This window comes from Bos grunniens, chromosome 15 (assembly GCF_055505025.1).
Source record: "Bos grunniens cultivar Pamir isolate PY7600 chromosome 15, Bosgru_T2T1.0, whole genome shotgun sequence".
Classification (NCBI taxonomy): domain Eukaryota; kingdom Metazoa; phylum Chordata; class Mammalia; order Artiodactyla; family Bovidae; genus Bos; species Bos grunniens.
This window is the reverse complement of record NC_141179.1, coordinates 76,367,960-76,380,730: the sequence shown is the minus strand read 5'-3', so window position 1 is coordinate 76,380,730 and position 12,771 is coordinate 76,367,960. Positions and strand designations below refer to the sequence as shown.

At 50.5% G+C, this 12,771-nt stretch overlaps 1 long non-coding RNA gene across 2 annotated transcripts; it reads right to left on the bottom strand.

Moving 5' to 3' along the window:
• Positions 1-499: 499 nt before the first annotated feature.
• LOC147358501 (uncharacterized) lies at positions 500-12,423 on the bottom strand. 2 transcript variants are annotated; one of them, XR_015142354.1, is made up of 4 exons: positions 11,857-12,368; positions 8,763-9,020; positions 7,971-8,054; positions 500-1,556 (listed from the first exon to the last, which is right to left on the bottom strand). It is a non-coding gene; the product is annotated as an uncharacterized LOC147358501 (long non-coding RNA). The 2 variants fall into 2 exon arrangements; XR_015142353.1 differs by lacking the exon at positions 500-1,556 and having other exon boundaries at positions 5,591-8,054; positions 11,857-12,423.
• Between the last annotated feature and the right edge of the window lie 348 nt (positions 12,424-12,771).

Sequence of the window (12,771 nt, the reverse complement as noted above, 5' to 3'; positions counted from 1 at the left end):
GCAATGACTGGGAAGAATAGGGTGGGGCTGGGGGTCGAGAGGTCGGTGAGGGTGGAGACGGGCTCCTAGGGCAGGAGGGAGACCAAGCTCAAGGGCCGCCTTGCAGCTCTGCACCGGCACCCCGGACCTGCACCCCCGTGCCCCCACCCCTCACTCCTCATCAGCCAGATGATGGGGCTCCTCCAGGGCCCGGGTCCACGCCTTCACCACCCCTACAAGCTTAGAAAGACAGTGTGGAACAACAGAACAGTCCCGGAGGCTTTGGCGTCAGACAGAATCCAGTGCCCTCCAGCGGTGTGATTTGTGGGCCAGTTACGGGGCCTCGGTTTCCACCTCTGTAAAATGGGTTAGCAATAGTCTCTCCCTCATAGACCTCACATGAGGCTCGGTTCAGTGAGGGCCTGGAGAAGATGACTGCAGGCATACCTTGTTCGAGCTGCCCCATACCCTGCCCCACCCCCACAGCCCGCGTAGAGATCCACGCTCTTGGCACGCCTTCTCTCATTTCATCCCAGCATCATTATTCCCATTTTACCTATGAGGATACCAGAGTCCAGTGAGGTCAAGAGCCAGGACAGAGCCAGCTCAGCAGTCAGGCCCACGCTGTTTCTCCTGATGCTCTCTTGCCTTCCCCCAGAGATAGGCAACTTCTTCATTTGAAGTGAAATGAAGCCCAGAGAGGTTGACTGACTTGCCCAAGGTCACACAGCCAGTTAAGAGGCAGAGCTGGAGCTAGACCCTAGCCCCCTGACTGCGGTCACATTCTCTATCTGGCCATCACACAAGACCCACCCTCCTGGGCAGCCCAGCCCAACATCTAAGTGGGCTCTGGTTCCCCCTTCTCTGAGCATGGGAGGCCCTTGGCCCCGACACCTCATGGCCTCCTTGATCAGCACAGGTGAGTACTGGGTGCCTTTAGGGCCGCAGTCTCTTCTCTCCAGGAAAGCTCGCAGGTGCTACCGGCCTGGCTGGGTAGGGGGGTGGGGTGGGGTCCTGTGTGAGTTCTTGAGTCCTGCTCACCTCCTCCTCGCCTCCCCTTTGGTCCCTCTGTCGCTGCTTGTCAGCTGCCCCTTCCCCTTGCCCACCTCCAAGGCTGTCAGTGTTTGGGGGAGATTACACAGTGTTGACATTGGAATATGAATTAGGTGAGAGCGGCAGCCAAATATTGGAATTAGGGAAGGCAGGAGCCCAGGCTGGAATCCAAGAGTGGCTGGAACATCTGTGCCTTGGCTCTTCCAGATGCCTGACCTGGCCCGCCCACCCGAGGATGCCTGGTCCCAGAGCTGCAGACAAGTCCTGCCACAGCCAGCATCTGGTCCTCCCCTTGCCCGCTGAGGGTGCAGTTCGGGGTCCCGCAGACCTCAGCCTCATCCACTCTCTCTGTTCCAAGGCCCGGGAGGAAGCAGAGGCTTCTGCTGTGACTTGAGGGACTGAGGGAAGACTCTGCCCAAGGATTTGTCTTTTGTTTGAAGGTCTGAAATCCCACCTTAGAGTTCTGCTGCTATTGGTCAGATCCACATTTGTCAGAATGTTTCATGGAGCTCAGGTTCTGCAGACTGTAAAAGAGGCCATGAAAGTGTGTTAGTGAAAGTGTTAGCTGTTCATCCGTGTCTGACTTTTTGTTACCCATGGACTGCAGCCTGCCAGGCTCCTCCGTCCATGGGATTCTCCAGGCAAGAACACTGGAGTGGGTTTCCATTCCCTCCTCCAGGGGATCGTCCCGAACTAGGGATCGAACCCAGGTCTCCTGCATTGCAGGCAGATTCTTTACTGCCTGAGTCACTAGGGAAGCCATATGTTAGGGAAATGCTGTGTTAAACAGCATTACTGTGGGACTTCTAAGAGCCTTTGATAACTTAGGAGGCACTGTGATTCCCTTAAAGAAGGAAAGAATTTGTAGCATTTCCCAGACTTGTTTAAGGGGAGAACGTTTCCTCATGCAGAACTCTTTGGGCCAGTGGTAACAGATTTGAATCTAGTCTAGCAGCTGCTGGGACTGCTGTCCAAAGGTTGGCGTGACGCTGGTGGGGCCTGAATCAGAACTCGTCTGCTGCCTCTGTGAAATGGGATAGCTGCACCTGCCCCAGTGTTTACTTCTTTTTAAGTGAGAGGACATCGTGTGCGGAGGCACGCCGCCTGCTTTGTGCTTATGCACAGCTCAGGGAGGGCAATGATCACCACCCTTCCTTCTAGCTGATCTGCTAAACGGGGCCACACTGGCAGCTTGGCAACAGGGATCCCTTGGGGGCTTTCCCCTTCTCCTGTCCAGGAGGAGGGCTGCGTTCCCTGCAGCATTTCTCAGAGTGAGTCTTGAGCCTCTGTCAGTTTTCCCACGTGGGATTGTTACATGGCAAGTTCAAGGCCAGCGTACCCAGTGGGCAGGACAGGAAGGCACTAGATGTCAGGGGCTGACTCCAGAGTCCCATGCTCTGTCTGGGCCACCACAGTGCCTGTCCCCTGGCATGCGGCAGGGCACCAGAGAGGCAGGTGACAGAGACATTTCCTGCCAGCTCTTGGGGGCAGCGTGCTCACCACCTGCCATCCTTCCCAGTGCCCCCGCCCAGCCGAGGCTCCCTGCAGGCCAGCCATGTCTGAGTCTGATGCCCGGAACACTTCCCCTCTAGGAGGCCTGGATCTCGAGTGGGACCCTTGCCATCTAGACATCACAGTTGTCTTTCTCCCTGTCTTCTTCCCACAGAGGCTTCTTGGGCAGCAGGCCTCCCTTGGTCCATCCCATCTCGGTTGGGGATTGTCTGAATCAGATGTTAAATAGGCCAGGTTCTCAAAGGACTGAGCCGCCTCCTCCAAGTTGCCCAGGAGAAACTCAGTCATAAAAGCAGGGACTACCTCATTTCTCCTCTCTGGGCCTCCATTTCCCCACATTCAGAGAAACTAAGATCATGGTATCTGGTCCTATCACTTCATGGCAAATAGATGGGGAAAGAATGGAAACAGTGTCAGACTTTATTTTTTTGGACTCTGAAATCACTGCAGATGGTGACTGCAGCCATGAAATTAAAAGACGCTTGCTCCTTGGAAGAAAAGTTATGACCAACCTAGACAGCATATTAAAAAGCAGAGACATTACTTTGCCCACAAAGATCCATCTAGTCAAAGCTATGGTTTTTCCAGTAGTCATGTATGGATGTGAGAGTTGGACTATAATGAAAGCTGAGTGCTGAAGAATTGATGCTTTTGAAGAGTGGTGTTGGAGAAGACTCTTGAGAGTCCCTTGGACTGCAAGGAGATCCAACCAGTCCATCCTAAAGGAAATCAATCCTGAATATTCATTGGAAGGACTGATGCTGAAGCTGAAACTCCAATACTTTGGCCACCTGATGGGAAGAACTGACTCATTGGAAAAGACCCTGATGCTGGGAAAGATTGAAGGCAGGAGGAGAATGGGATGACAGGATGAAATGGTTGGATGGCATCACTGATGTAAGGGACATGAGTTTGGGTAGGCTCCTGGAGTTGGTGATGGACAGGGAAGCCTGGTGTGCTGCAGTCCATGGGGTTGCAAAGTGTTGGACATGACTGAGAGACTGAACTGAACTAAACTGAAGTGGAGGAGGCTCATCTGGCCCTGATAGATGATGGATTCTAAACACATCAATTCCTACCCTGCCTACTTGTGAAATGCTACTAGGAATTCCCTGCCCTCCATCTGCCCTCAGGGGGGGTCCCCATCACTTCTCCCCATGGGAGGGATTCTAGCAGCCTCTCAAGGTGCCTTTCTGTCCCAGGGATGTCTCCCCTTGAGTCTGCCCACCACACAGGAGCCCTCTGGGCTATCTGTCTAGGTTCTGCTCTTCTCACGTCCCTCTCTGGCTTCCACACTTGAGATGGCTCTCCCCTGTCCCTGGGGAGGTCTGTGGCCCCAACCCATCTCTGCCACCTCTGCATGGAATCTGCTTGAAGTTCCCAAACACATCTGGACTTCCACGCTTCCCAGTCTTTGCTTTTGCCATCCCTTTAAAATGCATTCCTCTGATGAAATTTGACCTCACTTCTTCCTACCCGCCTGTCTTTTCTTCTAACTCTCACTCTAGTGTGGCTCTTTGCATTGTCCTATAGCCAGCAATACACACATTTTTCACCTCCATAAATCTCATCAGAGCACCAACCACCCTTTGTTGTTCAGTCTCTCAGTCATGTCCAGCTCTTTGCGACCCCATGGACTGCAGCACACTAGGCTTCCCTGTCCATCACCAACTCCCGGAGTTTACTCAGACTCATGTCCGTTGAGTTGGTGATACCATCTAACATCTCATCCTCTGCCGCCCTCTTCTTCTCTTGCCCGCAATCTTCCCCAGCATCAGGGTCTTTTCCAGTGAGTTGGCTCTTTGCATCAGGTGGCCAAAGTAGTGGAGATTCAGCTTTAGTCCTAACAATGAATAGTCAGGGTTGGTTTCCTTTAGGATTGACTGGTTTGATCTTGCAGTCCAAGGGACTCTCAAGAGTCTTCTCCAGCACCATAGTTCAAAAGCATCAATTCTTCGGTGCTCACCCTTCTTCACGGTCCAGCTGTCATACTACTGGAAAAACCATAGCTTTGACTATGTGGACCTTTGTTGCAAAGCGATGTCTCTGCTTTTTAAAATGCTGTCTAGGTTTGTTATAGCTTTTCTTCCAAGGAGCAAGCATCTTTTAACTTCCTGGGTGCAGCCACTGTTCACAGTGATTTTGGTGACCAAGAAAATAAAATCTGCCACTGTTTCCATTTTTTCCTCATCTATTTGCCACGAAGTTATGGGACCACCCACCAACCATCCTACATATTCCCCAAGTATTTGGTGGTTTCCTTAAATTATAAATCTATACTCTTGTAATGGGGCTTCCCAGGTGGCGCTAGTGGTAAAGAGCCCACCTGTCAATGCAGGAGATGTAAAAGACACGGGTTCAAACACTGAGTTGGAAAGATTCCCTGGAGGAGGGCATGGCAACCCATTTCAGTATTCTTGCTTGAAGAATCCCATGGACAGAGGAGCCTGGTGGGCTACACAGTCTATAGGGTCACAAAGAGCTGGACATGGCTGAAACGAGTTAACATGCACATGTGCATTCTTGTAACAGCCAAATGTGGTTCAGAAGGAAAAGCGAGAGCCCCGTGCCCCACCCTCCAGTTTCTGATCTCATTGGTCAGTCCCGCTACACTGGGGTGATCACCGCTAACAGTTTCTTCTGCTTTCCACATATTCATATGTGTCCCAGCACGTATAGCTGCATCCAAATCTAGATGGCTAGCCTGCCTCATGGGACATTCACGTGTTTCCCACCATTTACTGTGACAAATAGCGCTGCAGTGACAAGATTCAGATGCAAATGTTTCTGTAGGCACACTCCTGGAAATGGATTGCTGCATCACAGCAAATGTGCTCTTGTAATTTTAATATTGTCAGTCGCTCAAGTCACGCCTGACTCTTTGCGACCCCATAGACTGTAGCCCGTCAGGCTCCTCCGTCCATGGGCTTCTCTAGGCAAGAATACTGGAGTGGGTTGCCGTTCCCTTCTCCAGGGCATCTTCCCGACCCGGGAATTGAACTTGCGTCTCGCGCATCGCAGGCAGATTCTTTAGCCATCTGAGCCACCAGGGAAGCCCTATGATTTTAATGGATGCTGCCAAACCGTCTCCAGAAAAGGCTGAACCATCACGCCCACCAACAACAGTCTTGCACTGATGTTTAAACGTCCAGTTTCCTCATTTAAGAACAAGGCCTGAGTCTTGTTTATCACAGTGTCCCTGCTATACAGTAATCTCAATAGATGCTTCTTGAGTGAATTGAGGGGTTGCCAAGCTCTGGCTGTCTTCCCAAAGAAAAGTGGAAGCCTTCCTGTCTCTGAAAAGTCTCTGAAGTCAACTGTGGGACCAGGAGACCTTGACTCATTCCATTCAGCTCTCTGAAATGCAAAGAATCCTGAGGACTCCCAGGTACCTTCTTTGTAAGTGGGGAGTGTGTGGTTTTTGTCTTCAGAGCTGGTCTCAAGGATCTGGGTTGCCATGGCAACTCTTAAGCAGGGCCGCCTTTCCCCTTCCTTCCATCTTGGGAGTCTTGGTTGCCATAACAACCGTTGGTCCACTCCTCCTCCCCTAACCCTGCCATAGGGCCACCTGCTTCCCTGTGTGGGTCCCAGCATTCTTAGGCGTGACCCTGATGACACTTTGACCCCAGGCACCTTGAGACCCTCTCCGGAGATCTGAATGGGGCCACTCCTGAGGATGGTTGGCAGAAGAAAGCAGCATGGCCGTTTGAGAAGGGGAGAGGGCCCAGGTGAGGGGAGGGGGAGGGCCTTGCTCCTTCCACATCTGGTAGGGTCACTGTTGTTTGGCGACCAGAGGATCAGATTGGGAGGTAGTTTGGGGCGTGGATGAGCCACAGGCTGTGTGGCCAAGCATGCTTCCTCATCACTCTCATTTCAGGTGGCAGAGCGGATGGAGCGGATGCCACTGACCCACCTCTCCAGGGGTCCTCAGCCTCAGAGGAAGCAGGAGGCCACTCACAGACCCTGCCAAGAGCACCGTGGAGTTCCTACAGTCCTCTTTAGAGTGCCCGGAACAGAGTCCTGAGGAGGTGGGACATGGGACATTAACACGATGGGATATTCTGTGGCCAAATGAAAGAAGGACCTTAGAGGATTCTGTTGACCCTTGGAAATTACTTCTAAGAGAAAAAAGCAAGACTCAGATAGCTATGTGGATATTGACCGCAACCATATAATACCGGTTTGGTCACCCCAGATTTGGACGAATGTAATAAAAATGCAAATATAGCGTCCCTATACCCGCTTCTCCTCCAGCATTTCCCCGTCCCTGTGGACACTCTTGCCACCTGTGCTTAGTCGCTCAGTCGTGGCCGACTCCTTGTGACCCCATGGGCTGCAGCCCGCCAGACACCTCTGTCTGTGGAGATTCTCCAGGCAAAAATACTGGAGTGGGGTGCCATGCCACCTTCAAACTAGACTCCTCCACTGCCCTGCTGCCCCGCTCGTTAGTTGTCGGTCCTGTTGACTCTGCGCAGTGACCGCCGCTGCTCAAGTGCCCTTTCTTGCTGCTGTTTCTCACGGGGAAACTGTTGCCATAACCCGTGGTGGGTCTCTCTCCTCCCAGGCGTGTGTGCCCCCGACTCCCTTGAGCACACCTGCCGTATTGCTCCCCAAGTGGCCAATCTGGTCACGAGGTTGCTCTCCTTCAGGCTTCCCCTTTTCTCCAGGATCAGTGACAAACTTCTTGGCACCCTCATGGCCCTCCGTGACCTGCTTCCCTGGCCCCTGTCCAGCCTCCTCTCCCTTGAGCTTGCTTCCAGTCGCGAGAAGCTGTATGCTGTCTGCTTCCATTCCTCTTGCCTGGGAACACACCATGCCCTCCGCCAAGAATAACTTTCCCTGCCTCAGCTGCCAGGTCAACGGCTATCCACCCCTGAGACTGAGCTTGAGGCTTTCCAAGGTGGTAGAAGAAAGATGTCACCACTCTGTTCACTCCCTGAAAACTACAGAAACCACCAGGAGAACCAGAATAGAAACCCGAATTTTGTCTTTGATGGACTTAGATGTCTGTGTTCCTGGATCTCAACACGGAGATCCAGGAGGTAAAGCTGCTAGAGGAGGAACACGTGACTTAGCAGAGCGGCGTGTGTGCTCAGCCACTCAGTCGTTACTGAGTCTTGGTGACCCCGTGGACTGTAGCCCACCGTGCTTCTCTGTCCATGGGATTTCCCAGGCAAGAATACTGGAGTGGGGTGCCATGCCCTTCTCCCAGCAGAGAGGAGGAATACCAAATCTCCACACTCACAGCTGGGAAGGGCACTGGGAAGCAAGTTGATTTCTTCCACACTCCCCCAGTTTAGAGGGTTAGGGACTGGAGGCACCAAGTGCCCCAGGACGTGGGGTGGAGAAGGGGGCTCGCCACTGAGTGGCGGCAGCAGCGGCAGCATGGGGGGCAGTCTCAAAGTCTAGGTAAGGAGTAGGCAGACCTCAAAGTCCTCAGCAGTCGGGTGACCGTTCCTTCTACTCCCACGAGAGATCAGAGGCTCTGGGCTCAGGGAAGCCAGGTGTACCTAGGAAAGGGGTAAGCAGGGGATTGAGTCTGCAGATAAATTGAGAACTCTCCAGCACCTTTCTCCCACCCAGCTCCGGAGCAGCAGAATCAAGCCTGTATTGGTATTCTGGCTTCAACGCCACAAGGACATAGGAGAATGTTTCTCTGGAGGAACTAGATAATTCCAAAGAAATGACCGATAGATGCATATATCTAGGGGTCTGTAGCAGACAAGCTGTCAGGAGGAATGATTGTCCTAGAATGTAGCTCATCAAACGGACAAGTCAGGCCCAGGTACTCAAAGCCTCTGACTGGTCTTTTGGTGCCTCCTTATTTTTAGATTTTATTGAAGTACAGTTGACTTACAAAGTTGTGTTAATTTCTGCCGTACATCTAAGTGATTCAGTTATATATATATATATATTCTTTCTCATATTCTTTTCCATTATGGTTTATCAAAGAATATTGAATATAGTGTTATACAGTAGGACCTTGTTACCTTCTTGTATATATAATAGCTTGCTTCTGCTAATCCCAAACTCCCAATCCTTCTCTTCTTCATCCACTGCCCGCCTTTCCCCTCCCTGCAAAACACAAGGCTGATCTCTATGCCTATGAATCTGTTTTTGTTTTGTGGGTATGTCGGTTGTGTCATTTTTTTTAGATTCCACATCTGAGTGATATCATATGGTGGTGTCTTTCTTTTTCAACAACTAATTTTACTTACTTGCTCTGGCTGTGCTGGGGCGTCCTTGCTGTGCAGGCTTCTCCTGATTGTGGTGAGCAGGTTCTGCTCTCTGGCTGCAGCCGCAGGCTGCTCATTGCAGTGGCTTCTCTCATCGCAGAGCACAGGCTCTAGGGTGCACCGGCTTCAGCAGTGGTGGCTCCCAGGCTCTGGAGCCCAAGTTCAGTTGTTGTGGGGCACAGGTTTAGTTGCTCCTTGGGATGTGGGATCTTCCCAGATCAGGGATAGAACCGGTGTCTCCTGCATTGGCAGGTGGATTCTTTACCACTGAGTCACCAGGGAAGCCCTTGTCTTTTTCTGACTTACTTCCATACCAACCTGGGGCTTTCCTGGTGGCTCAGATGGTAAAGAAGCTGCCTGCAACACAGGAGACTGTGTTTGATCCCTGGGTTGGGAAGATCTCCTGGAGAAGAGAATGGCAACCCACTCCAGAATTTTTCCCTGGAGAATTCCATGGACAGAGGAGCCTGGTGGGCTACAGTCCAGGGGGTCACAAAGAGTCAGACACAACTGAGTGACTACCATCTATCTTCCTTCCATACCAACCCAGGCTATCAACTGAATGTGATGGTGAAATGAAGACTTTTCTAGACACACAATATCTCAGAATAACTTGTCCACCCACGTCCCTTTTCTCATGAAACTCCTGAAGGATGTGCTCAACTAAAACCAGGAGCTGAGAAAGAAGATGTGGGATCCAGGAACAGGGACCCCAACCCAGGGGAGACAGGGACGGAATTCCTTGAGTATTGGCTAAGAGAATATCTGGAGACCAGCTGTGCCTTGGCCCAGGGAACAGCTAGACCTGATCAGCAGGATAGCTGAAGGCTCTAAGGGGTGAGGGAGTTTGTCCCCAGGAAAATAAATGAGACTGACAAATTATCAGACAGGTTTGGTCATGTGGAAAATTACATCGAGGGCATGGAAAAGTTTAGTCAATTGCTTTTTACAAAACAAGCCTAAGTTGATGAAAAATGAGGTAATTATTAATAGGAAAAACAAAAAAGAAAGGAAGTAGAATCACAGTCTAGTAATCAGGCTGGGAATACATAGTAGTGAAGGTGTAGACAAAGGATTTAAAACAATTATGAGCAACGTCCATTATGAGGGTGGTCCAATGGTTAAGAATCCACACGCCAACATAAAGGACGTGGGTTTGATCCCTGGTTCCAGAAGATCCCACATGCTGTACAGCACCTAAGCCCATGCACGGAAACTGCTGAACCTGCACTCTAGAGCCTGTGCTCTGCAATAAGAGAAGCCAAAGCAACGAGAAGCCCACACACCAGAGCTAGAGAGAGTGGCTTCCACTCCCCACAAATAGACAAAGCCATGCGCAGCAACGAAGACCCAGTACAGCAAAATAATAATAATAATTTAAAAATTGAGATGCAAGTAGGAGAGAGAGGAGGAGGAGAGAATGGAAGGAGGAGGAGAGAGAATGGAAGAAAAACTTCTAGTCCACTAAGATGTCAACCAGTGTTTAAGATGATGATGACTCAAGAGGTTGAAGAATAAGTGTTATCTAGCATGAAAGTGAAAGTTAGTCACTCAGTCCTAACCCAGGGACTGTAGCCCTCCAGGCTCCTCTGTCCGTGGAATTCTCCAGGCAAGAATACTGGAGTGGGTTGCCATTTTCTTCTCCAGGGAACCTTTCCAACCCAGGGATCAAACCCAGGTCTCCTGTATTGCAGGCAGGCTCTTTACCCCCTGAGCCACCATGGAAGCCCCTTGGTGACTCGGGGGGTAATTTAGAGAGAGGGAGGTAAAGAACAGGGGAAAGGGCTTCAGGAGAACAAGGTGAGGGAGACGGGGTTGGGGAGAAGAAGAGAATGCTCTTTTCAATTGTAAGCCTTTGAGCACTATTTGACTTTTCAAAAGACTTAGAAGTCATACTTTGTTTAAACAACAACAACAAAATTAAGAAACTGATTTGGTTCATGGTCTTCCTCTGTGAAGACTTCCCCGACCACCAGGGCGTCCCTTGAGAGCCCTTCCCTCTGGGAGCCAGTTGAGCGCTTGTCCTCAGCAAGAGTTCAAGAAGGGCTCTTAGAGAAGAAGTGAATGGATTCCTTCTAAAAGTTGGTTAAGTCCAGATCAATTAAAAAAAAAAAAAAAAAACTTGAATTTGGAAAGCATTAGGACTAACATTACGGGAGATTTGTCTTTCATTGGCTGTCACAGGTGGTAATGTCACATTTTTTTTTTCCCCCATCTTGAGGGATGGGATGGGGTTGGTTGAGGTCACAGGGTAGACAGAGGCAGGTTGGAAGTTAGACATGCTTGGGTCCCAGCACTATCTCCGCCTTTCAGTAAACTGAGTTCAAGGCAAGTTACTTAACCTCCTTGAGCCTCAGTTTTCCTCATCCAGACAGTGGGGAGAATAATGGAGCTAAACTACTTTGTCAGGCTGTGGTTAAGGATTAGGAGAGTGTCGGTGAAGTGCTGGGCACACGGTAGAGGCTGGTTAAATGGTGGGTGGTTTCATCAAGCTGCGGGGTGTGTTCAGTGATAGCAGCTCTTCACTTGACCCCACTTCCTGAATTCCTGTTCTTACAGCGCCTCTGGGAAGCTCTGGCCTCTGTGTCAGACGTCCCCATAACAGACCCTGGGCTCAGTGTGGGCAGACCATATATTAGCAGAGCAGTTCAGAGCATCTACACATTTTCAGAGACATCTGAGTCATTCCATTTTGGGAGCTGTGCTGGGATGGTTTCAGCGGCTTTGCCTGCTTTCTAAACAAAAATTATTTAGGTGGGAACAGTTTCAGCTTGAGGTTTCCATGATTTTCACATGACCTTTAAATACCCCAGATTTGCAGTCTCCTTCTTTCTCTAATGAAAGTCTGGATCTTCTTGGAGAAAAGAAACTTAATTCCAGGCTTGGCCCTCCCTCTGTCCTGGCTTCCCTCTTCCCATTGCACTGGCTCCACCCACCCACTCCCCCACCGTGGGCCTCCATCCATCCACGCTCTGCTCCGTGGGAACTCACCAAGCACCTCCCACTGGCCACAGCCTGAGACCTTGCACAAGTTTCTTTGGCTATGTTTAACCCTTTTCTTGAAATGTTCTCTTACCTTGGCTTTTGGACACAGGAGTCTCCTTATTCATGTATAATTATCATCATTATCAGCTTCTTTGTTTTCAATCTTGATTCTGTGACCATCCCCTTAGGCCCAGTCCTTGCTTTTCTTTCACTTTATTGCCTTTATTCTTGGAGACTTGAACAATCCCCTTTACATGGATGATTCCCTTAACTATCTTCCCTTTCCGTTTCAGTCTGTCCCTGGAATTCTATTCTTGAGTCTCTGGTGGACTCGGGGACTTTGTCCCTGCGATGTCTTGAAGTTACCTCATATCCCTTAGATAGACCTTGCCATCTGTCCCAAGCCCCCGTCTAACTTCCCTGCCTCGGTTAGAGGCTCTTGAAAGCCTAGAGTTAGTTTTTGCTTCTCTCTCCTTCATTCCTCTCTGCTTTCTTCCCCGTTCAGGTTTACTTCTTGAGCCAGCCTTCTGATCTCATCAGGGTGGCCTCTGCGCTGTCCCCAAACCCATGTGGTCACTCCTCTGCTATGCCTGTAACGTCTTTCTGTGAGGACAAACTGTCATCATTGTGTTTTTCTAAAAGAGTCTCAGTGTTAGCCAATTGCATATCCGTTCTGAGTCCAAGAATGGTGCAAAGCATCCTTGGTCCCAGTGAGTCAGCTGCCAGTGTCCTCAAACCCAGCCGCAGGCAGCCTGTGGCCTAATCACCGCGCAGAGGCCCTGTCCCGGGGGATGGGGCGTGGCCTTTTCTTGGCGTCAATTTGACTAGAGTTGTGTGTGGCAGGGGGCGTGGTTTCTGCAAGGTTCAGAGCTCAGCTCTCTCCTGAGTCCCAGCTCCACCCTGCAGGGGAACTGTTAGATCCTTAAGCGTTTAAATTCTCCAAATTCTTAGAGGCTAAGAGAAATCAGTTATTTCCTCGTTTCTTGGATGCATTATTATGCTAACA